We start from the raw sequence: 23,559 nt of genomic DNA, 5'->3' as shown, positions 1-23,559 counted from the left end.
GTCCCATCATTGTGATTATCTGCATCACGTCAGACTGTTCTACTCACAAATGAACAATAGACATATTTTGTTTTTTATTTGAACCAAGAGCAGACAGCATACCTTTAGTACGGTATGTACTTGAACCAAAATGTGACACCTTCAAATTCAAACCCGTAACGCCAAAGCTAATTAAATAATAATATTTTTGTCTTTCCCCTCTATTATTATTTAAACCGAGTCTCACATAACTCAATCAGTGCTCTGTTTTCAAAAAATTCGACTCTCACAAATAGAGAGATCGTTAGCTTGAACAATGATTCCAACTTCAGTAAACTCAAAATTACCTCTATTTTTATACAAACTATTTTAACCTTTCTGTTTCTCTTAAATCCACAATGCACTTGTACTCGTGGGGTTATTCCCTAGTGGATAGCAGAGATAGTAGAATCGCTGTCCTCCCCACACCGGGTGGAAAAGATCTGAGTTCGAGTCCAATCGATGACGTGGGTAATTTTTACCGGGCTTTTTCACAAAGTGGTTGAGTTAGTCGGTCTCGGGAGAAGGGTAGCTTAGATAAAGATTGTTACCTTATTACGCCAGTCATTACTTAAGGCCTCATACAAATTGGCTATCAAGAAAAAGATTAGTTTAAAGACCAGTTCCTGGTAGGCCTCAGAATTGTCTTCTTTAAGGAAAAAGGTACATCAAGCACGTCGAAAATATCAGCGTCGACGTAGGGATTGGCACTCTGATGAAATAGCTTATTTTTACTCTCAATATATTTCACTCAAACAACGTTATGTAAAGGCTATTGCCACACGTAAGCGGGAAACACGGAAGGAGTTTGTTCACAGTGCTGGTAGTGATAATCATTGGGGTCTTATTTATAAGATAGCTCGTAATAAGATTCACTCTTTAGACGTATATGGGACTGTGAAGGAAGATTTCCTGGAGATGGGATTGGATGAATACAGTTAATGTTATTCTTGACAGGACAGATTATTCCCGGTGGATGATCTAACTACTGATTCTGTTGTACATCAAATATTCGAGTTGCAAATTCGCTTTATACCACCAATATCCAGACAGAAAAATTTACCATTGATGAGTTAGCCTCTGTTACTAAAAATATTAATATTAAGAAATGTCCACGGATAGACCTGGTTGAAAATACATTTATTTTGTGATTTTTCATATTGCGTCCACAAAAGAGACCTTCATGTCTCCAAGAAGGTCTCTTTCCTGATATGTGGAAAATTGCGCTTTTAAAACTGATTAAAAAACCATCTAAACTAGCATTAAATCCTAGATCTTATAGGCCTATTGCACTTTTGTCAAATCTTGGGAAGTTGCTAGAACGTCTAATGACTCTGCGTGTTGCTGATCTTCTCCAGTCGAAAAATATGGTGTCCTCTAATCAGTATGGGTTCTGTGTAGGAAAGTCCTGTGAAGATGCACTTGTTGAATTTGTTCGCAGCATTGAGAGTTCAACATCAAAGTACACATTAGCTACCTTTGTTGATTTTGAGGGCGCTTTTGACTCTCTATGGTGGCAAAGGGCTCTCGAACGGTTACGATCAGCTGGATGCCTCGGCAACATACCACCTGTTCACGAGCTGTTTCAGTAATCGTCATATTTTAGTGAAATCTAAATTTCAGGAGGTGTCTAGAGAAGTTTCATGAGGATGTCCCCGAGGGTCTATCTTGGGGCCTCTTATATGGAATACGGTGTTACAGGATTGGATTTCCCATTGTTTCCGGTAGTACTAAAAGCATCGCTTGTGCTAACGATCCTACTATCTTAATTCATGGTTCATCTAGATCTGCTATCGAAAGTAATGCCAATGATGTTGTACAAAATTTATTTCAATGGACAGTGGATAATAAATTGACAGTAAGTTAGTCTAAGACTAAAATGATGATCTTTAGATCACATTTAAACCCTCAACGACCCCCCTTAGTGAATATTAATAACAGGATTCCACTTGTCTCTGGAATTAAATTACTTGGGACTACAATAGACTCAAAGCTTCATTTTGTCTCTCATTTAAATAATATAACAACAAAGATCAGAAGATTCACTGGTGCTATCGTAAAAATTTCTCGTTCAGACTGGGGACTTTCTAAACGTACCATGAGAACCTCTAAATTATTCGGGGACTTTCGGCTACAATTATAGTCTTGTTACCTTTTCGCTCAACAGTTTTGCCATACTACTGGCATATGTTTTGATTTGAAACTTAATATCTGTTTATATGTATGTATAATTTTTTTTTAACACGGCGAGAATTTTTCTTTTTTCCTCCAGAGGAATCTGACCCATCTTTTGCCAACATCAGGTGGGTCAGAGTCCCGAACTGAGACAGTGCGAGCTCCATTGGGACTGGCCCACCTTCCCGTGGTGTGAAAGAGTACACAGAATGATCTGTCCAGGTGACTGATGCTTCTGGGTAGCCACGTGGCCAGACACAACAGAACACACATAATACACGCAAACATACTATTCATATCTGGGTCTTCTGCAGTGGTAGTGTTCTTCACATAGATACGAGGCGGAGATGAACTGACGTTCCAGGTGCCGCCCATTACAAAACATGTACACACATGTAGGTTGAATTTGGATTCGTCATAAAAGATGACGGTATTCCATTGCTCTTTTGTCCCTGAAACATGCGTAGTTTTTGCCCAAGCAAGTTGCTTCTTCCTCATTTGTTGGGTCAACAAAGGCTTCTTGTTGGGCCGATAGGCATGCAGACCACACTGTATAGTTCGTGCACTTGTTTCAATACCAGAGGCCGTCTCAAATTCCAGTTTTAGATCAGGAGCACTAGCATTATCCGAGGGACGATCTAGAGAAGGCGTAGTAACTCTGTTACGGCCTGATCCAAGTTTTCTCTTCACATGACGCTTTAATTTCAGCACCCAGGATACTGTTGACTGGTGGCAGCCTATTTTATGAGCGATAGCACGCGTAGAAAGCCCTTCCTGGGACAGAGGAACGGGTACACTGTTTTCTTACACCTCAGAAAAACAGAATACTAATGAGCGTGTATACTCTTCCAAGGCTCTATTTATAGAAACTGCTATGCCTTCGTAATCGCCATGCTAGTGCTCCTGATCTAAAACTGGACTTTGAGATGGCCTCTGGTGTTGAAACAAGTGCATGAACTATCCAAAGACGGCTTTCGGAATGTAGTCTGCTTGTCTATAAGGTATTGTTTGATTACAGTCATTTTGTTTGTCTGATGCAATTGAAGCGTTATCTGACGCAATACCCTTCCTTTGCCACAAACAAAATGACTGTAATCAAACAATTTCTTATACGTTTCACTACAAATTTTACTTTTTTGAGTTGATGCAGTTTTTTTGTCCGCTACTATATATACTGGTATGTTTCGACTGAGTTTGCAATACGTTTTGTTATTGAATTTATCCAGATTCAAAGAGTATGGCGCTAAGCACAGATTTCTGTAGGACTTCTTCTTGTACAGATGGTTGGGATAAAGCTGAATGAAAAGGTGACCGAAAGGATCTGTTGCTAGAGAAGTTCCGGATAAATTTTGGAAGATGATCTCGTAGACTAGATTCATACAGATAGTAAAGAATCCCATAACACCAGGTTGTGAAAGCTTTTTCTATGTCAATGGTAGTGATGATATATCACTATCATCAGTGTTCGTTCCTAAGAAATACAGTTACAAAGTTTTCTTCAGCTTTGATCGATAGATCGAAGGATCCAACGTTCAAACGCTGGATCCAAGCTGGGAAATCTTACAAAATTTTGTAATGTCCCTCTTGTTACCTGTGCATAGAATCACAAATGTTGGACTGGTCCGGCAACAGCTAGATTTGAACCCTATTGCCAGGGCAACAAAGCCGCCAGATAGACTATGCAAATTGATCTGGTTCCTAACACTATTTTCTCTGAATAATACAAAGAAGATACTAGCCTTACACCATGTGTTCTGTGGCTAGTTTAGACTCGTTAGTTAAGTTGCTGCCAGATGCCCCAATTCGCATTGAAGCCTGACTCGAACTTTCACACAGTAGGAAGATACAATTCCATTTAGTAATGGAATTTCTCAAATTAAACAATATTCTGAGTTTTCGTATCGTATCCTGAGTCACATTTTATATACCTTATTGAATTTTTGCGTCAATCAAACCCTTATACCAAATGAAATTTAGTATTTCCGGTTGGCATGTTACTAGTGTCATCAAGCTAATTGTTTTCAGCGGAATTGGTTTATGGACAGAGTGCCCTTATACTTGATTGGGTTCAAACGGTCCTCGTTGAGGAAAACTTATCTCAGTCTTAGACGTTGATTCTTTTATTAAAAATAGTTCGATAAGGAATAGTAGATCAGGAATCATGTATTATTCGCACTGAATGTTTCATTTAACAAAATTAAGATCTTAATTTTGTAATCATCTTTCAAATATACTTTTTATACATGTTTATGGAAAGTTTCTTATTTTTAAGGGTAGCCTATGCTCTTATATGTGCTCCGTGCGATTTTAAAACCATCTTTAATGTCTGGCGGCAAAAAAACGCCGATAATTGTAAAATCGATTTTATTACATCTTACTACAGGCATAAGGGACATTTTAGGAGTTGTATAAGAATCATCAATACAAGATGCTTGAACATATGGTCACTTGACATCAGTAGGGCATATGATGCCCTCCAACGGTTAAACAGGCCTGACGGTGGTAAGCCATGCTCGACGTAAGGGTATCTATATGATTCTCTGGCAACAAATCCCTCAGCAGAACAGAATGCATCAGATGACTGTGTCCTATGCGGAGGCGGGAAAGAACAAATTCCTCCCTTTGCTGTTCTGCGCAGACTATACATCCAGCGTTAAGATTGCAGACTTTATCCGATAGAGCTTGTTCGTGACGTGCACGTGACGAGGTTGTTGCCATTGGGAGAGTAATCTGTTACACATTAAATGCTTGTAGTCTGCATAAGGTACTGACAGATTACAGTTTTTTCTCGGATTAGGGTTGGGTCATTTCATTACGTTACCCTTAATCACAATGTGGCTTGGGATCATATTAATCTATAAATTAAAAGAACGTTCAGAAAGAGAACGTAACAGATGCTGGGCCCTGGTCAGAAATGTGTGAGGATTACGTCACATCCCTGAAATAGCCTGTACTTTATTTAAAGTGTCTGTATACACCTTTGGTAATTATGAGTTTTGTGGCACAAGCCTAATTCTGAAGTGGGAAATTGGAGCGTATGCTGTATTCGTCTGGGATCTTCTCAGATATAAATTTATTTGGGAAGATGGCAGCAGACCCGACAGATAATTTGACGTCGAGCCATTAGAAAATTAACCAGTAAACCCACACTTCAACAGAGATGACACGACACGATTATGCAAACTCACATAAAGGACCACTAAAAATACAAAAATAAAATTCTGTACAACTCTCTTCTGGTTAAGTATCCTCACGTTAGCATATGTAAAACTCAAGTCGTCAAAATATCAACGTGTCATCAAAAAGTTTAACCGCATTTGTCACACAGTGAATGCATTTTTCCCAACCACTTTTTCCCCTACCCTCATTGTCCGAGGAACAGGATTCAGGTTGATGACGACACGTTCCAGACGCTAATTTACAATTCGTGCCGCCACCAGACCGAATCCTGTCCCTCGGACAATGAGTGTAGGGGAATAACACTGACACAGCTGATACTCGCAAGCGAACCCAATACACTCTTAATCCTGGCCGAGCATTCCAGGACTACCCGTCTTGTTGAAGCAGGCGCCAAAGTGATGTGGTGAAGCTGGGATTCCCAGGATCCCCATTTCTGAATTTCCACTGGTCTCAATACACAGCAAACATGCGGGATTCTTATGGTTTTAGCCATAGCCTGTCGCGTTGTATCCCACCAATGCTAATCTACAATCCCAGCTATATCACTGGAAGGTTTCCTCACAACATATAGGTTGCCCACATCGAGAGGACCCGCAATGCTTTACAACCTCTGTTTTCAGAGGAAAACAGCGCCGTCCCATAAGTCAAACATAAACCGGCGAAAGCAAACTCGCATTCAGTGGCAAAACGAAACCGCAATTGGTCCAAAAAAGCACTCGTTTCTACGGAGTGGCAAATAAACTACACGTAATTCTAATTTTAATTCTAATTCTGACATGGAACTCCTTGTTCAGGACATCTGAATAACTTCATAAACCTTTTTCACTTTAAAAATTCAAATATACATATAAAAGGCCCCGCCTCTCCTCACCTTCGTATAAATTTTCGGGTTAAGTATCCTCTCGCTGGCACATTAAAACTCAGCATGTAGACAAAAAGTCATCACATGAGTAACCACGATTTTCATTAACACTGCACGTACATTCCAAATCACGCAAGTGAATGCCATTTTTGCCCAGCCACTAACCGAAGTATCGAGCAGTTCTGCAGCCAAAAATTGCCCAATAAATTCAACATTAGCCCCTGCACGTGAGTTCGATATCGACTTCATGTTACAGAGTTGGCCGAGGAAACAACATAAACCGGTCATAAAGAAATACGCAACTGCGTTAAAGGAGGATAAATAAGATCCGAGTTCATACCCCTCGCCTCACCACTCCAAACTGGTATGTACTCCTCGGTCCAACATGTCTTCCTGAGATTCTCTCCTCGAAACAGAGCCCACCAAGAGATTTATTGAGCCCTTGTATACTGCGTGAAAAGGACGCAATTTAAAATGGACAAATGTGTTTTCAAATATCTCAAGGGCACCACAACCTCTGCAAGATAATTATAAATCGAGTTTTTCTGGGCGATATGAACAAGAAGCCAGTCTTACCGCATACCTCTATTAAATAGTGTTCTAAAGCTAGTTCAGACTCACAAGCCGAATCCCAATCGCAATTGCCTCGATCCTTATCGAAACCCAACTCAACTCGGCATTTAACATACTTGCATTTAACAACGGAGGTTGTAAAATCAAAGAATATTCTGAAGTTTTCGTGTCCCCAGTTTCCTTTTATAGATTTTAAAGTATTGTTACGTCATTCAGACTCTTGATGCAAATGAATTTTAGAATTTCCGTTTGTACGTCATTGGGCTAATTGTTTTCAGTGGAATTGTTCAATATCATTGTTTTAGGAGTAGAGTGCCCTTACACTCACTTTGGTTCAAAAAGTCCTTGTTGAGGAATACTTTTTATCTCACTCTTAGACATACAATTTGTTTTATTTGCAAGGTGTTGCAGACGAAGACACAGAAGAAAATATGGAGAGAATGGGAGCGAATGACTCTTTTGGTGGGATACTCGTTTGTGCTTCAAACAGGCCTCTGAGGTTGGGTATATTCATACTGTAGTTTTTAGTGTTTTGCACCAACCTTGCGTAGAAATAAAAATAAAAACACCAAGGAAACTGAACTTTTGATAACTGTGTTTATAATAAATTACAATAACCTGTATTTACAATAAATTTAACTTTACAATAAACTATACATATGGATTATTAAAATCTGCTACATTACAATCAATAAAATGCATTAAAATATACTAGATTAAAAGCGATAAAAATCGTAGCTTTCAAAGGCTCCAGCCTTCTTCTTCAGCGGTGTTTTCTTGTTCTGCAGTACATCTTTAAATATCAGTAGGTTAATGGTACTCCTCACGTGTTTTCATTCACACGTGTTCCGTTCTCTTGCGTTGTGGAACCGGAAGTGGCTCGAGCGGAAGTCATACGGAACCGTTCATCCCTTCTGAGGATAGTGGTCTCAAAGATGGGATGAATCCGCGTACCTCTATCTCTATTAATGTTGATTGTAGAACAAATCCGCAAACTCTCGAGCCACTTACGGTCCCAGAACTTATGCGCCCGATCGGTGATGATAGCATCGTCCGGGGAGATCTGGTGTTGCTTCTCCCAAAAATGCTCGGCCACGGCGGACTTGCCATATTCCGCATTTCTTATTGCCCTGATAGAAAGTTAGAGTATGAACGGGTCACGACGGATCTTGCAAAATGTGGTTACCCCCAGAGGATTATACCGAAATATGTTAAAGGAAATCAGAGGAGAGGCGAGCCTTTTACACCAATAGCCACTGCATACATTCCCTACTATCCGGGTTTGACTGATCATATAGCTAGAATACTAAGAAAGTACCAGACACGTTGTGTGCAGCTTCCAGGGCGGAGGCTGCACACAATCGTGTCTCAGGTTAAAGACCCCATTCAAAAAGAGAACACAAGTGGGGTCGTATATAGCATTAGATGCCCGGATTGTGGGGAATGTTATGTAGGGGAAACAAAACGCCGTCTTAAAGATCGTCTGGGGGAACACACTAAGGCAATAAGAAATGCGGAATATGGCAAGTCCGCCGTGGCCGAGCATTTTTGGGAGAAGCAACACCAGATCTCCCCGGACGATGCTATCATCACCGATCGGGCGCATAAGTTCTGGGACCGTAAGTGGCTCGAGAGTTTGCGGATTTGTTCTACAATCAACATTAATAGAGATAGAGGTACGCGGATTCATCCCATCTTTGAGACCACTATCCTCAGAAGGGATGAACGGTTCCGTATGACTTCCGCTCGAGCCACTTCCGGTTCCACAACGCAAGAGAACGGAACACGTGTGAATGAAAACACGTGAGGAGTACCATTAACCTACTGATATTTAAAGATGTACTGCAGAACAAGAAAACACCGCTGAAGAAGAAGGCTGGAGCCTTTGAAAGCTACGATTTTTATCGCTTTTAATCTAGTATATTTTAATGCATTTTATTGATTGTAATGTAGCAGATTTTAATAATCCATATGTATAGTTTATTGTAAAGTTAAATTTATTGTAAATACAGGTTATTGTAATTTATTATAAACACAGTTATCAAAAGTTCAGTTTCCTTGGTGTTTTTATTTTTATTTCTACGCAAGGTTGGTGCAAAACACTAAAAACTACAGTACTCGTTTGTGTTTGGGTTCCAATGGAACATTGGAACCCAAACACAATGCAGGTTCCAATGTTCCAATGGAACATTGGAACCTGCTCTAGCAGAATGTCTGCAGTGCTCAGAAATGAAACAGTTTCTAAAAATATATACCACAAAACTCTATACTTACGAGGAATTAAATGCCAAGAAGAGCAGGACACACCAGATCGGACCTTTAGGTAAGGGAAAGGGGACAGTATTAAATACACCAGCTGCCGTTGCCGATGAACTCAACAGTTATTTTGCATCGATATTTACAAATGAAAAACCTTTTGTGGCAATGGGAAATTGTGGGAGCGAAGTTAAGAAATATGTAATTAATGATATTGAAATTCCGCAAGATTATTTAATAAAAAAACTTTCGAGCCTACAGACCAGTAAGGCTCCTCCTGGAGTTGATGGAATATACCCTATAATCTTAAGAGAGGCAGCAAGCGAGTGCATTGAACCATTGAGGCTAATTATGCGAGCATCAGTAGACTCTGGGGAGCTTCCCTTGGATTGGAAAAGTGCAAATGTATCTCCCATACCTAAGGGTGGCTCTAAAAATGAAGTTGGAAATTATGGACCTGTCAGTCTGACTTCAGTAGTAGGGAAAATCATGGAGGCAATGATCAAGGGTGGAATTCAGGATCGTTTGGATCGAATTGAAATTCTCAAGGATACTCAGCATGGTTTTGTAAAGGGAAAATCATGTTTAACAAATCTGGTTCGCTATTTCGAAAGGGTCACTCACGAGCTGGATTTAGGGAATAATTTCGACATTGTTTATTTAGATTTCAGCAAAGCTTTTGACTCAGTCCCACATGAGCGGTTGCTTTATAAGCTGGAACAGGTTGGAATCACTGGGAAAATCCTTAGATGGATAGAAGGATGGCTTCAGGGTAGGAGGCAGAGGGTTGTGATAAATGGCTATTCCTCAGATTGGGTTGATGTAAGAAGTGGGGTTCCCGAAGGATCAGTATTAGGACCACTGTTGTTTTTAATTTTCATAAACGACATCGATGAAGGGATAGAGGGCGTGATGTCTAAATTTGCAGATGATGTTAAAATTGGTAGAGTAGTTAATGATCACTGTCAAGCTGAGCTTCTTCAGAGAGACCTAGATAGACTTCAGGAATGGTCAGAAAAATGGAAGCTATGCTTTAATCGAACAAAGTGTAAGGTATTACACCTGGGAAACAGTAATCCCAAAAAAACTTATTCACTTGGTGGAGTTCAACTAAACCCAGTACTGGAGTAAAGGGACTTGGGTGTTACGATGCAGTCAGACATGAATTCTCTGAGCATTGTAAACAGGTTGCAAGGAAGGCCCATGGTGTCCTATCGATGATCTATCGAACTTTTGCAAGTAGAGATAGGGACATGATAATCCCATTATATAAGGCTTATGTTAGACCACACTTGGAATGGTGTGTTCAAGTATGGAGACCGCACCTAAAGAAAGACATCGAGCTTCTTGAAAGGGTGCAAAGAAGGGTAACTCGCCTGGTGAGATCGGCAAAAGGGCGTCCTTCTGAAGAAAGACTTCGAATATGTGGGTTGCAGAGTTTGGAAACTAGACACCTTAGAGGAGATTTGATTGAGGTGTTTAAGGCTCTGAGAGGCATCAGTAAAATGAATGAGGACAAAATTTTCAAGATTATAAATGATGCTAGAACTAGGGGACATAAATTCAAGTTACGGAGGGAAATGTTTAGATTGAAATGTTTAGAACAGGAAGTTTTATTTTAGCCAGCGAGTTATAAATTACTGGAATAAGTTGCCTTCATGGGTGATAGAGGCCGACAGTTTGGGGGAATTCAAAGGTCATCTGGATAGTACTTTCGGGTAAGGGAAGCGCATTGGATGATAGGTTTAATTTCCTTTTTTTTATTAATTATTATTATTTATTTATTATTTTTTGTTTGTTTTTATCATTGTTTTGTTTGGATTTTTTTTTTTTTTTTTTTTGGCTGGTGCAGCATAAGCCATAGGCTTTCTTGCACCATGCGGCCATTACTAATACTAATACTACTTAAGCATTGATCATAAAATAAAAAGCCGGATGAATGACATAACATTTCAATTTTTTTTCAAATTCTTATTATAAAATCACATCTATACAAATGCGGTACTCAGAGTGCAGGGGTCTTAACGGTGCATTTGTGCTAACACCACATGGAATCTACCACAATTCCGATTACTTTTGTTTACTTAAATTAATATATTTTAATTCCTTCTATGGTTGCGTTCTCAAATATACTGAAACAATTCCAATTGGACGCGTTTCAAAAGTATTTGAAGAAACAGGTAAGCTAACACCGCTAAAATTAAACGTGGTTGAGGAAATTTTTGACGAGCTGTAAATTCTCCAGAGCAAATACTTCGTGCTGTAAAAATTATGGAATCCTCTACCACAAATGCTGGAAGTGTGCGTACGATGTAAAAATGCATGAACCACACTTGGATGCGATTCACAGGGCCCTTATGCCAGAATGGTTGTTGTACTATTTCAACTCAAAAATATTTGGAATTCGCTCATTTTTCAAGATTCACACGAGCTTCCAATTTTCAGCTATCTTCGGGGTTTAAATTATGGTTTAAACACTTCGACACAGACTGTTGCGATTTCTTTTCGTCTTCCACATTTTGAATTTTTGATGATGCACTGAGTAGATTTCGGTGATCTCTCTGGCAACTAATCAGTGAAAGCATGCGTCAGTTAAAGAAGGTGTTTCCAGTACACTGTCTACCATTAATATCCGGACACCTACCTTTTAGACAAAAAAGTGCTTTTATTGTGTCATTTAATATTTTGTGTGTTGAAATCTTTTGTTTTTATGACGCCTTTCAATCTTTGCGACTTACTCTCAACCACCTTTTTATAAATGACAGGTGATGGGTTCCTCCACTCGGCCTTTAACGCAGCCACCAGGTTGGCCTTGTTCTTTGGGCCATCTCGACGTGCACATACCCAACGATCCAATAAATCCAAAATATACTCGATAGGGTTGAAATCAGTACTCTAGGCTGGCCAATCCAACCTTTCCACACTCATGTCTTCAAACCACTTTGTTACGACCCGAGCAGTATGGCATGGCGCGTTGTCTTGCTGATACAGGTATGGGCCTTCCCCGAAGTATTGCCATAATGTTGGAAGTGCACAATTGTCAAGGCTGTCCTGGTATTGCACAGCATTGGTTTTGTCGATAACCACTAACGGGACAAAGCCAAGTCATAAAAAGCAGCTCCTTACCTTGACACTGCCTCAACCAAACTTCATTCTTGGGATAATACAATCAGGAAGGAATTCTTCCCCTGACATTCGCCACACCCAGAAGCAGCCATCAAACTGGTAGAGTGCGAATCTCGACTCTTCTGTCCATTGGACTGTTTTCCACCGCTCTATAGCCCAGGATTCGCGTTCCTTACACAATGTTAATCGGCGTCTAGCATTTGTTGAGGTTCGCAATGGCTTCTGAACAGCTAAACGACCATTACAACCCATATCATGGAATGTCCTTCGTATTGTACTCGTGCTGACATTAGTCCCAATACTCTCACGGAGGATTTGGGTAATTTGAGACAATGGCAAATTACGATTTGCGCGCAGTTGTTCAAAATTCTCTGGTCCCATTCCGTTAGTTTTCAGGGTTTACGAGGCCGTTTTTTTGGGAGATTCAAACCCATTCCTCTGCCATTTGCATATGATGTCACCACCTATGATATAGGGATCCCCAGAGTGACTGCAATGTGTCGTATAGAACGCTTGCTTATGTAATATCCTACTATTATTCCACCTTTGCAATTGTCTGTTCGAAGCCCAGTGTGCATATTTATGGCAGGTTCTGTGACGTGTTGCATGCATAGGGCATAGCACCTGTTTCCCCATCCATGCAGTGCTGTCCGGATATTAATGGTAGGGTAGTGCAGTGTGTACCACTGCTCTAAAGGAAATTTAAATTATAATTTTTGCGTTTGTGGGTAGTTTTGTTTTAAAAGTCTACTGATTTCAGATAAACAAGAGATTATCACTTAAATGGCTATTTGATCCTGCTTGCTAATGCATTTTATGTAGTCTACTTCATAATAGATTTATTTCGAAGGTGCCCATATTTTAAAAACAAACTTATTTTATTGATTATCTTCACAAATTTAAACGATTTGCAGATCAGCACACCTCTTGAAGCTGAGAAACCAATGGTATGACTTCTTTATTAACATATTGGTTATTATTAAACCTAACACGTATTATGATCATTCATAATTCTCTCCAAAATATTACAAACACTTGGCTTGCATTGCAGTTACAGGAAAACAATTCGTGCGGAATTCTCTACCTTCTAAAATATATCTCACATCTCTGTTTTTGCACAATTTAATGGGTTTTTTCAGATAATGAAGAGACTCTGACGACTATGAGTCACACAAATTACTTCTCGTCAGAGCTGAGATAGCTGATTTCCTGAGGACTCTTCTTGGCAGATGCTGGCTTATTGACTCTCCCATTTTACGACAGCGTGCTACACCATCCCAAGTCGGAATTCGCTGATGTTATCGTGCAATGGAAGCCAGTAACACACAAGGGCATGGAAATTCAACCAAAGTGTTCCGAGGATAATTGGAAAGGCAGAACGAAAGTCTCCTTAGATCCTTGCAAAACATGGATCAAAAGATAATGTGTTGCTTCTACATGCAATGCTCCAAAGTGTTTGTTTTCGGAGGGTAGCGAAGGCGGGAGATAAGTCAAACATTAACCGCAAACAGAGGTCTCGTATTCCACGGCAGAGCGAAACCGTAACTAATCCATACAGCAATGTAAATCGCTTCTATTCAGTTACAAATTAACTACACCAAATATTCAGTGATCACAAGGTTAAGAACGTCTTCTTCCAGAGTGCATTTTGTAAACAGTGGTTTGTAGTGTGGCGCTTATGGCTAGGTATAGTCGTTCTGAAACATGAATGCAAACACCTGCACTAAACATTTTCACCTAGAGATTTATTACTAATACGAAGCTATGTGTTAGCATTTTCCGTCGAAATTCATTGAGTTGAAAGTCTTTACTCATATCACAAACGCATTTGTATTCTATTTAAGCGAGATTGAGGAATGGCGGCTGTGTATGGCTCAAAAATGTAATTTTTAAGTTTTATTAGATCTCCCTTTCAGAGAAGAAAAAATTTATGTCAGTGAGCGAACTTTCACTTTCCAGAAAAAAATGGTTATCCTGGAAATATTACATTAATCTGACATTCAATATATAACAGTCTATTGTAACAGATTCAATATAACAGACTAATGTAATGCAGTCACTGACACAGAAATCTATTAATTTAAAGGGCATTTGTTATAAAAAAGGAAAGAAACATTACAGGATGATTGGATGATGGAGTACAAATTCTACATTTCCTTCTCCCTCTAGGAATGTTTCTCCAAATGTTCAAGCTACACTCTTAATTCTTTGTGGCCACTTAGGAGATTACGAATCCAATTTAATATTAGGCTTCTCAGTCGGCATAATGCATTGCCGCCTGCCACTCCTCTTGTCCGCCCTGGGTTCGATTACCATTGACCACTGGAGGAATTTCTAATGTTCACTTCCCTAGTAGCAGAAAGACAAAGTTACTTCACCGTGAATTAGTCCGAATTTTCCATCCCGCACAATATGCAAATTGGATATACTTCTTACACTTGTATAGAGATGACACGATTATGAGCGAACACATAGAGGACCGTTAAAAATTGAAATATATATAAAAAAAAACTCTGTATAAATCTTTGGGTTAAGTATCCTCTCGATAGTGCATTTAAAACTGAACACTTGGTCAAAAAGTCAACACCCTGAGTAACCGCGATTATCATTAACACTCTATGTATAGTAAAAATCACACACATTGAATGCCTTTTTCCCAGCCACTAACCGAAGTACCTAGCAGTTCTGCAGCAAAAATTTCCCAATATTCTAAATTAGCGTCTGGGTTACTCAGACGTTAATGTAGAATTCGTGCCGCCACCAGCCCGAATCCTGTCCTTCGGACAATGAGGAGAATGACATTGACACAGCTGAACCTCGCAAGAGAACCCAATACACTCTTAATCCTGGCCGAGCATTCCAGGACTACCCGTGTTGTTGAAACAGGCGCCAAAGTGGCGTGTTGAAGCTGGGATTCCCAGGATCCCCATTTCTGAATTTCCACTGGTCGCAATACACGGCAAACACGCAGGATTCTTATGGTTTTATCTATAGCCTGTAGTGTTGGATCCCACCAATGCTAATCTAGAATCACAGCTGTATCACTGGGAAGTTTTCTCACAACGTATAGGTTGCCCACATCGAGGGGACACGCAATGCTTTACAACCACTGTTTTCAGAGGAAAGCAGCGCCGGCCCATAATTCAAACATCAACAGGCGAGAGCGATCTCGCATTCAGTGGCAAAACGAAACCGTAATTGGTCCACAAAGCACTCGTTTCTATGGAGTGGCAAATAAACTACACGTAATTCTATTCTAATTCTGACATGGAACTCCTTGTTCAGGACATCTGAATAACCTCTAAACACTTCATAAAACTTTTTCAATTTAAAAATTCAAATATAAATTAAAAGGCCCCACCTCTCCTCACCTTCGTATAAATTTTCGGGTTAAGTATCCTCTCGCAAGCACATTAAAACTCAGCATGTAGACAAAAAGTCATCACCTGAGTAACCGCGATTTTCATTAACACTGCACGTACATTCCAAATCACGCAAGTTAATGTCTTTTTTTCCCAACCACTAACCGAAGTATCGAGCAGTTCTGCAGCCAGAACTTGCCCAATAAATTCAACATTAGCCCCTGCACATGAAGTCGATATCGACTTCATGTTACAGAGTTCGCTGAGGAAACAACATAAGCCGGTCATAAAGAAGTACGCAACTGCGTTAAAGGAGGATAAATAAGATCCGAGTTCATACCCCTCGCCTCACCACTCCAAACTGGTATGTACTCCTCGGTCCAACATGTCTTCCTGAGATTCTCTCCTCGAAACAGAGCCCACCAAGAGATTTAATGAGCCCTTGTATACTGCGTGAAAAGGACGCAATTTAAAATGGACAAATGTGTTTTCAAATATCTCAAGGGCACCACAACCTCTGCAAGAGTATCCAAAACTAAAAGAGTTATAAATCGAGTTTTTCTGAGCGATATAAACAAGAAGCCAGTCTTACCGCATACTTCTATTAGGTTGTGATCTAAGGCTAGTTTAGACTCACAAGCCGAATCCAACTCGCAATTGCATCGATTCTTATCAAAACCCAATTCAACTCGGAATTTTCAAAGTGTAAGAAAATATTCTTCGATTGAACAACGGAGGTTGTAAAATCAAAGGATATTCTGAAGTTTTCGTGTCCCCAGTTTCCTTTTATAGACTTTAAAGTATTGTTACGTCATTCAGACTCTTGATGCAAATGAATTTTAGAATTTCCGGTTGGCACGTCATTGGGCTAATTGTTTTCAGTGGAATTGTTCAATATCATTGTTTTCGGAGTAGACTGCCCTTACACCCACTTTGGTTCAAAAGGTCCTTGTTGAGGAATTCTTTTTATCTCTGTCTGAGACATACAATTCGTTTTTCTTGCAAGGTGTTGCAGACGAAGACACAGAAGAAAAGGTACAGGGAATGGGAGTGAATGACTCTTTTGGTGGGATACCCGTTTGTGTTTGGGTTCCAATGGAACACTAGAACCCAAACACAAAGTTTCTATAAATATATATCACAAAACTCTGTACTTCCGAGGTATTAAACATTGATCATAAAATACAAAGCCGGTTGAATGGCATAACCTTTCAATTTTTGATAAAATTCTTATAATGAAATCACAATTATATAAATAGGGCCTTAAGAGTACAGGGGCCTTAACAGTGGATTTGTGCCAACATCAGCGATAATAGTCATGTTCCACTTCAGTAATTATACGATTTACGCAGTGGTGAGCAAACAGTGTTCCAGAGTACATCATACTGGCTATTTTTGAGTGTCTCTTGCTTGAATGTCAGTTCTCTCGACAACTGCTTCTCTGTTTATAGTACGATATTAGTTAAACTGAAAGTATGGAATCTACCACAATTCCGATTACTTTTGTTTACTTAAATTAATATATTTTAATTCCTTCTATGGTTGCGTTCTCAAATATACTGAAACAATTCCAATTGGACGCGTTTCAAAAGTATTTGAAGAAACAGTTAAGCTGACACCGCTAAAATTAAACGTGGTTGAGGAAATTTTTGATGATCTGTAAACACTCCAGAGCAAATACTTCGTGCTATAAAAGGTATGGAATCCTCTACGACAAATGCTGGAAGTGTGCTTATGATGGAAAAATGCATGAACCACATTTGGATGCGATTCACAGTGCAATGGTTTGTGGGGGTGGGGATTATTTATTATTTTATTTATTTATATTATATTATATTTGTATGTCCTTTTTCTTATATATTTTTATCTATCCCCTTTTGATTAGTTCCCCTTTAAAATAACTCCCCACTTGCGCATCTGACTATTAACTTCACAGAAAATTCTAGGTTCAAGGGGAAAAGCTCTTAGATGTATTTAATTCCCTTCGGATAGGCTGGAACTCAGAACAACAAAAAACACACAAAGGTTATATTTAAAATTCAGTTTATTGTACATATTTACATGAATACATCCAAACCAAAATGATTAAACCCAAACATATGACAACATGATCTAGACTCATCTTCTTATATATATATATATATCTTAATCATGCATCAGTTAAAATCATTAATAACAAATATACCAATCCCGTTCAATTCCCTTCTGCATATATTCAATCCTGAATCATTTAAGAATATTAATAACAAAATATCAATCCCTTTCTATTCCTTTCTACATATATTTGATCAGGCATCACTTAAAACCATTAATCACAAAATATTAATCCTCTTTCTATTATTTCTTACATAATTCAATTATTTACAAACAAACATAATTATTTACTTATTACAATGATTATTAACAGGTATCACTCACTTCTAATTCCCATCCAAAATATATTTAATTGTAGCCTATCAAGCAATTATAAACAAGGCATCAATTACCTCAAATATTTTATATATATGTATTCCCTTCCAAAATTATTTATATATCTATTAACTTGCCCTGGCTAATGTCCTTCAGCACATATCCTAAAATAACCTATCCTTACAACTGAGTACTGTATATCTTATACACAGTATCTTTTAAAAGTCCAGCTAATCAAATTTCGAGGTTCCTACAGTTCTTGGTGTGTATGAGAATACTTATGTAACTAGCCACTTACTTAGTTATCTTGAGGCTCTGCGGCATGTCCATCTTTCTCGCGGTGAACAGCAGATCAACTCCATCTGGAACGCATCTCGCAAACCTTAGAGAGTTCGACAGGAGTTTTCGGGTTTGCTTCTTGGGTTTCGAGTGCCTTTGCTCCTAAAAAAACAGTTCATTTCATCTGGTCAGCACGTTGGTTGTCCCTTCGGTCCGGTTCCGGATTCTATCAGCTTCAGCTCCATTATCTCCTGGGCATCAGACATCTTGTTTATCCTACAATGAGCTAACTTCGGCGTATTCTGCTTTCTCAACTATTTTAGTTGCCGTCTGCACTTTACTGAACTCTGTAAAAAACTCTGAACTCTCTTTACTGAAAAAAAACTGTCTGCTACTGGCTGACGGATTGACTAACTGTACATCTTAACCTGATCCCCTTTCTTCTTTCGAACACTAATTTATACCACAACTACTCAACTTACTGACACTGACCGACTATACCATCTTAAACTGGTCAGCACTCGCTCAACTGCGACAGAATAACTCTTTTCACTCACACCGACAAAATCTCAACTTTGTGTCCCTTTCCAATCCTTTCACTGCCTTTTTCCTTCATCTTACTCCCGATTTCGCCACGCCTATTCTCAATGACTCCTTCCAATCCTATATTCATTTACGAATTCTTCTTATTTGGTTTGTTAGAAGGCCTATACTCAGCCTGCCCAGAAACACGTGTTACCATACACCCACTTTTACAATTATACGAGATCTGCTGCCATACTGTGTGCCCTTTGATGTTTGCCGATTATCCAAAAAACAAGTCTTTCCTCTCAAATAACACTTTTGTCCCCGTAGCGTTCTAAAACCAAGAAAATCACATCTCGTGACCACAGCACCTATTTTTGGAAACTTATGTGCTGGTCAATAAACCACTTCCTGTTTACGACCTGACTGTCTCTACTAAGTTCGACCTCGCATAAACCTGAATTTGTCTGTTGTTGTTTCGACCCATGCCGCTTTACAGTACTTTTCTACTGTTTATTCCCCGCTAAGTTGGTGGCTCGAACCCTGCTTTTATTACTTACTACCCATTAAATTTATATTCCATGCTGAAAAATTGTTATTATTGAAATCAGATGATATTACATTCTTATTCACTAGCAGCAAGAATTCCTATTTCTTAATTAATAAAAACAGACTTATTATTATTTTTATTCTGTAAGATTTTTAATCTTACAGGTTGGCACACTACTTAAACTCATAAATATTCGTGATTCGCTCATTTTTCAAGATTCACACGAGCTTCCAATTTTCAGCTATCTTCGGGGTATAAATTATGGTTTAAACACTTCGACACAGGCTGTTGCGATTTGTTTTCCTCTTCCACATTTTCAGATTTTTGATGATGCACGGATTAGATTTCGGTGATCTCTCTGTCAACTAATCAGTGAAAGCATGCGTCAGTTAAAGAAGGCGTTTCCAGTACACTGCTCTACCATTAATATCCAGACACCTGCCTTTTCACAAAAAAGTGCTTTTTTTGTGTCATTTAATATTTTTTGGTGAAATCTTTTGTTTTTATGACGCCTTTCAATCTTTGCGACGTACTCTCAACCACCTTTTTATAAATGGCAGGTGATATGTTCCTCCACTCGGCCTTTAACGCAGACACTACTTCGGCTTTGTTCTATGGGCCATCTCGACGTGCACCTACCCGACGATTCAATACATCCCAAAGATGCTCGATAGGGTTGAAATCAACACTCTGGGCTGGCTAATCAACCTTTCCACACTCATGTCTTCAAACCACTTTGTTACGACCCGAGCAGTATGGCATGGCGCGTTGTCTTGCTGATACAGGTATGGGCCTTCCCTGAAGTATTCCCATAATGTTGGAAGTGTACAATTGTCAAAGCTGTCCTGATATTGCACAGCATTGGTTTTGTCGATAACGACTAATGGACCCAAGCCAAACCATAAAAAGCGGCCCCTTACCATTTCACTGCCTCCACCAAACTTCATTGTTGGGAGAATACAATCAGGAAGGAATTGTTCCCCTGGCATTCGCCACACACAGAAGCAGCCATCAAACTGGTACAGTGCGAACCTCGACTCGTCTGCCCATAGGACTGTTTTCCACCGCTTTACAGTCCAGCATTCCCGCTCTTTACACCAAGTTAATCGGCGTCTAGCATTTGTTGAGGTTATCAATGGATTCTGAACAGCTAAACGACCATTATAACCCATATCATGGAATGTCTTTCGTATTGTACTCGTTCTGACATTAGTCCCAATACTCTCACGGAGGATTTGGGTAACTTGAGACCAAGGCAAATTACGATTTGCGCGCAGTTCTTAAAAATTCTCTGGTCCCATTCTGTTAGTTTTCAGGGTTTACGAGGCCGTTTTTTGGGAGATTCAAACCATTCCTCTTCAATTTGCATATGATGTCACCACCTATGATATAGGGATCCCGAGCGTGACTGCGATGTGTTGTATAGAACGCTTGCTTATGTAATATCCTACTATTATTCCACCTTTGCAATTGTCTGTTCGAAGCCCAGTGTGCATATTTATGGCAGGTTCTGTGACGTGTTGCATGCATAGGGCATAGCACCTGTTTCCCCATCCATGCAGGGCTGTCCGGATATTAATGATAGGGTAGTGCAGTGTGTACGACTGCTCTAAAGGAAATTTAAGTTATAATTTTTGCGTTTGTGGCTAGTTTTTTTTTTTTTTTTTATTATACTAATTTGTCACTTCAGTGACTATTTGAACCTGCTTGCTGATGCATTTTATGTAGTCTACTTCATAATTGATTTATTTCGATGGTGCCCATATTTTAGAAACAAAATTATATTGATCACTGCAATCACAAACTTAAACGACTTGCAGATGGGCACACCTCTTGAAACTGAGAAACCCATATCACTTTGGTATGACTGCTTTATGAACATATTGGTTATTATTAAACCTAACACGTATCCTGATCATTCATAATTCTCTCCAAAATATTAAAAACTCTGGGCTTGCATTGCAGTTACAAGAAAACAACTCGGGCGGAATTCTCTACTTTCTAAAATATATCTCACATCCCTGTTTGTTTGTTTTTTCAGAATTTAATGTTTTTATCCAGATAAACAAGAGATTCTGACGACTACGAGTCACACAAATTACTTCTCGTCAGAGCTGAGAAAGCTGATTTCCAGAGGACTGTTCTTGGCAGATGCTGGCTTATTGGCTCTCCCATTTTACGACAGCGTGCAACACCATCTCAAGTCGAATTCGCTGATGTTATCGTGCAATGGAAGCCACAAGGGCATGGAAATTCAACCAAAGTGTTCCGAGGATAACTTGGAAAGGCAGAACAGCAGCCTCCTTAGATCCTTGCAAAACATGGATCAAAAGATAATGTGTTGCTTCTACATGCAATGCTCCAAAGTGTTTGTTTACGGACGGTAGCGAAGGCGGAAGATAAGTCAAACATTAACTGCAAACAGAGGTCTCGTATTCCACGGCAGAGCGAAACCGTAACTAATCCATACAGCAATGTAAATCGCTTCTATTCAGTTACAAATTAACTACACCAAATATTCAGTGATCACAAGGTTAAGAACGTCTTCTTCCAGAGTGCATTTTATAAACAGTGATTTGTAGTGCGATGCTCATGGCTAGGTATAGTCGTGGGTCTCAGTTAGTATTCCTGGACCATGAACGCGAACACCTGCACTAAACATTTTCACCTAGAGATTTATTACTAATAAGAAGCTAGGTGTTAACATTTCCCGTTGAAATTCATTGAGGTGAAAGTCTCTACTCATATCACAAACGCATTTTATATTCTACTTAAGCCTGATATAGATGAATGGCTGTGTTTGGCTCTGAAATGGTAATTTTTAACAGTTTTATTAGATCTCCCTTTCAGAGAAGAAAAAATTTATGTCGGTGAACGGATTTTCACTTTCCAGAAATAAATGGTTATCCTGGAAATATTACATTAATCTGGCATTCAATATATAACAGACTAATGTAATAATTTGCAGTCACTGGCACAAAAATCTATTAATCTAAAGGGCATTTGTTATAACAAAGGAAAGAAACATTACAGGATGATTGGATGATGGAGTAGAAATTCTATTTTTCCTTCTCCCTCTAGGAATGTTTCTACAAAATTTCAAGCTATACTCTTAATTCTTTGTGGCCACTTTGGAGATTATGAATCCAATTTAATATTAGGCTTCTCAGTAGGCATAATGCATTGCCGCCTGCCACTCCTCTTGTCCGCCCTGGGTTCGATTACCATTGACCACTGGAGGAATTTCTAATGCTCACTTCCCTAGTAGCAGAAAGATAAAGTTACTTCACAGTGAATTAGTTACGATTTTCCATCCCTCACATTATGCCAATTGGATACACTTCCTACACTTCCATAGAGATGACACAATTATGAGTGAACACAGAGAGGACCGTTGAAAATTCAAATATATATATAAAAAAAAAAAATCTGTATAAATCTTCGGGTTAAGTCTCCTCTCGATAATACATTTACAACTCAACACTTCGTCAAAAAGTCAACACCCTGAGTAACCGGGATTATCATTAACACTCTATGTATAGTACAAATCACACACAGTGAATGCCTTTTTCCCAGCCACTAACCCCAAGTACCTAGCAGTTCTGCAGCAAAAACTGCTCAATAAATTGTACATTAGCGTCTGGGTTACTGAGACGCTAATGTAGAATTCGTGCCGCCACCAGCCCGAATCTTGTCTCTCGGACAATGACGGTAGGGGAATGACACTGACACAGCTGATCCTCGCAAGCGAACCCAATACACTCTTAATCCTGGCCGAGCATTCCAGGTCTACCCGTGTTGTTAAAGCAGGCGCCAAAGTTGCGTGTTGAAGCTGGGATTCCCAGGATCCCCATTTCTGAATTTCCACTGGTCTCAATACACGGCAAAAACGCCCGATTCTTATGGTTTAGCCATAGCCTGTCGCGTTGGATCCCACCAATGCTAATCTACAATCCCAGCTGTATCACTGGGAAGTTTCCTCACAACGTATTAGTTGCCCACCTCGAGGGGACACGCAATGCTTTACAACCTCTGTTTTCAGAGGAAAGCAGCGCAGGCCCATAATTCAAACATCACCAGACGAGAGCGATCTGGCATTCAGTGACAAAACGAAACCGTAATTGATCCACAAAGCACTCGTTTCTACGGAGGGGCAAATAAAGTACACGAAATTCTAATTCTAATTCTGACATGGAACTCCTTGTTCAGGACATCTCAATAACTTCTGAACACTTCATAAAACT

Source organism: Mastigoproctus giganteus, chromosome 5 (genome assembly GCF_048544385.1).
Source record: "Mastigoproctus giganteus isolate SK-2022 chromosome 5, ASM4854438v1, whole genome shotgun sequence".
Taxonomy (NCBI): domain Eukaryota; kingdom Metazoa; phylum Arthropoda; class Arachnida; order Uropygi; family Thelyphonidae; genus Mastigoproctus; species Mastigoproctus giganteus.
Note: the sequence above shows the minus strand (reverse complement) of the source record.